Raw genomic sequence first — 3,510 nt, 5'->3', positions numbered from 1 at the left:
TTTCACAAAAATGTTTTGATGTTTTAAAATCTGTCTGTTGGCTTAATTACAATTGTGATTTCCTCTTGCCTTCAGTTTTTTTCTTCTTTCCTGTTTAGAGAAGATTTTTCAATATCTTCTTTAGGATAGATTTAGCATTGCTTTGTTCTTTTGGTTTTAGCTTGTCTGAGAAATTCTTTATCTCTCCTTCTATTCTAAATAATAATCTTGCTGCTTAGAATATTGTCAGTTGCATAATTTTCTTTTTAGGAATTTGAATATATCTTGTCACTCCCTTCTGACCTACAATGTCTCTGGAAAGAAATAAGCTGACAACCTTAATAAGGGGGTTCTTTTGTGTTCGCTTCGGCAGCACATATACTAAAACTGGAACAATACAGAGAAGATTAGCATGGCCCCTGTGCAAGGATGACACGCATATTAGTGAAGCATTCCGTATTTTTTTAACCAGTTCTAATGAGATGGATAAAACTGGAGCCCATTATACAGAGTGAAGTAAGCCAGAAAGATAAAGAATATTACAGCATACTAACGCATATATATGGAATTTAGAAAGATGGTAATGATAACCCTATATGCAAGACAGAAAAAGAGACACAGATGTATTGAACAGGCTTTTGGACTCTATGGGAGAAGGCGAGGGTGGGATGATCTGAGAGAACAGCATTGAAGCATGTATATTATCAAGTGTGAAACAGATCATCACTCCAGGTTGGATGCATGAGAGAAGTGTTTGGGGCTGGTGCACTGGGATGACCCAGAGGGATGGGATGGGGAAGGAGGTGGCCAGGGGGATTCAGGATGGGAAACACATGTAAATCCATGGCTGATTCATGTCAATGTATGGCAAATAACCACTACAATATTGTAAAGTAATTTGCCTCCAACTAATAAAAATAAATGGAAAAACAACAACAACAAATAATAATAATAATGAAAAGGGTAATAATAACATAGATATAATACTTCAGTGTTTAAGAATATTCCTTCATGAACAAATAATTTGGCATTAACTCTGTGAGTTAGAAAAGATAAAATAGTCTTATTGTTTACAAAGAAGGAAAAAAAAGAGAAATCAGGATATAATATCCAAGAGGAAAATAAATCTATAAAAGTCACAACTAAAACAAAAAGATTAAAGGGGAAGGAAAGCTTCTTAAAATGATTAACTTGTAATAACAAACACTTTCAGATAATCAAAGTGGAGAAAACACAGTGTCAGTCAGTGGATTGACATTGTGAAATCAACTGATGGGGATCTAACAAATGTCAGACTTATTTAACTTTTTATTGCTAGTTATTGATTTCTTAAGTTTAAGTGATTCTTTCCAAAATTAATATTTTATTTATGTTTATGACTCTTAACACATGCATTATTGCAGAGAAAATATATCATAAAAACTTGATAAGGGGGTTCTCTTGTAATTAACTCTTTTTTTTTTTTTTGTCCTGCTGCCTTTAGGACCCTCTGTTTAATTTTTTGCCTTTTAATTACGTTTTGGTGAGGTCAGCTTAGGTTCATCTTGTTTGGGACCCTTTGTGATTACTGCACCTATTTTTTTCTGTTTCCTCTTTAAGTTTGGGGAGTTTTCAGCCATAATTTCTTCAAATATATTTTTGATCCCCTTTTCTCTATCTTCCCCTTCTGTGTAGATTGTCCCTATTATGTGTAGATTGGCATGTTTATATTATCCCATAGGTGTCATATTACTTCTCATTTTTATTTGGTTCATTTGGTTTTCTGTCTGTTGTTCTGATTGGGTGATTTCCATTATTCTATCATCCAGATCACTTATTCATTTTCCTGCATTATTCATTCCATAATTCGTTGTCTTTAGTTCATCTTTCCTCTCAGTAAATGAGCTTTCTACTTTTCCTTGGCTCCTCTTGATAGTTCCTAGCTTGTTTTTTACAGTACTCTGCATTTCTGTTGATAGCCTTTCTTAATTCCTTCAGTATTTTCATTATCTCTGTTTTGACATCGCTGTCTATTAGACTGAAGAGGTCTTTTTCATTGTTCTTTTGGGGGGATTTTCTTGATCTTTTAATTGGGAGTGATTCCTTCACTTCTTTGTTATATTTCTCTTATTTTGTGTTTAAGAGAAAAAATAATCTACTGTGGTCTTGGAGGGCTATTTATATGTGGGAGCATCCCTGTGTGGATTGTGCAGGTTTAATATATTTTGTGCAAAGGCTGTGTTAGTATGGATGTCTGCTGCCTCTTCCCGAAGAGTGTGCTGGACATTACACCCTTGATAGGGAGTGTGGAGATGCAGCGGCAGTGCCCGCTCCCAGGGCTCCAGGCAGTGACGGTGGCTTTTGTGAACCCCTAGGGCCCACAGTGGAGCAGAGGTGGCCTGAGAGTTTTTCTGGAAATTGCGATGGAGGTAGCACCTGGTCTCTGCTCCTAGAGCTCAAGTAGGCAGTGTCCTGTCACCTGGGAGTCCATGCAAGAAAAAAGGCTACGATGGTGGTTCCTTCCCCTCCACTCACACATCTCACAAACAGTGGTGTCTGGCCTCTTAGGTGGGCTCAGGCTTCCTCTGTGGATACCCTCAGTCGCGGTCATACCAGACTCCAGCCGCTTAAGGCTATTCCTGCACAGACAGCCCTGATCTTCTCTTCATGTCTGATCTCTGAAGGTTGAGCTTGAGCACGTAGCCCCCACCCATAGCAGGGAACGCACATCAGGCTGGGTAGCACTGGGCGCTGGCAATGGCTATCTGTGCAGACTTCTTTCCTTTCTGGCTGCTGCAAACAAGTTGTTGCGCTCTCCTCTGAGAAATCAAAGGTTCCCCTCTGTCTTGGCTGATCTCTCGCCAGTGTGAGGGCTTCTCAGGGCACAGGAACATTTCCTCTTTCACAAGTCCCTTCCAGGTGTGCAAGTCCCATCCTGATTCCTTTCTCTCTTTCTTTTTTCTTTTGTCCTACCCTGTTATGTGGAGATTTTCTTGCTTTTTCTAAAGACTAAGGTTTTCTGCCAGCATTCAATAGATACTCTATGAGAGTCGTTCCACGTGTTGACTTATTTTTGCTGTATCTGTGAGAGGAGATGAGTCCCACAGATATATCAATGAGGGAAGGATAGAGTGGGATGAATGGAGAAAGTAGCATTGAAACATATATATTACTGTGTGTAAGATGGATAGCCACTGGAAATTTTCTCTGTGATGCAGGAAGCTTAAACCCATTGCTCTGTGACTGCCTAAACGGGGTGGGATGGGGTGGAAGTTGGGAAGGAGGTTCAAGAGACAGAGGACGTTTGTATGCCTGTGGCTGATTCATGTTGATGTATGGCAAAAAAAAAAAAAAAAAAAAAAGTACAATATTGTAAAGCAATTACCCTTCAATTAGAAATAAAATAATTTAAAAAAAATTTTTTGTCTTTTACTTCCAGTATAGCAGTTCTCAGTAGTAAATCAAGGTACATAGTCAAACAAACACTAGACAGAAGAAATGCAGCATGGGAAAAATGTGAGAAAATCCCAGGAAATTACCAAGTAGCTTCTA

The 3,510-nt window shown here is 38.5% G+C and overlaps 1 non-coding gene across 1 annotated transcript; it reads left to right on the top strand.

Moving 5' to 3' along the window:
* The first annotated feature begins 336 nt into the window (after window positions 1-336).
* LOC139037299 (U6 spliceosomal RNA) lies at window positions 337-443 on the top strand. Its single transcript, XR_011490120.1, has one exon. It is a non-coding gene; the product is annotated as a U6 spliceosomal RNA (small nuclear RNA).
* The last annotated feature ends 3,067 nt before the right edge of the window (window positions 444-3,510 follow it).

The sequence above is a fragment of the Odocoileus virginianus genome, chromosome 10 (assembly GCF_023699985.2).
Source record: "Odocoileus virginianus isolate 20LAN1187 ecotype Illinois chromosome 10, Ovbor_1.2, whole genome shotgun sequence".
Classification (NCBI taxonomy): Eukaryota; Metazoa; Chordata; class Mammalia; order Artiodactyla; family Cervidae; genus Odocoileus; species Odocoileus virginianus.
Note: the sequence above shows the minus strand (reverse complement) of the source record. Positions and strands in the feature narration are given on the sequence as shown.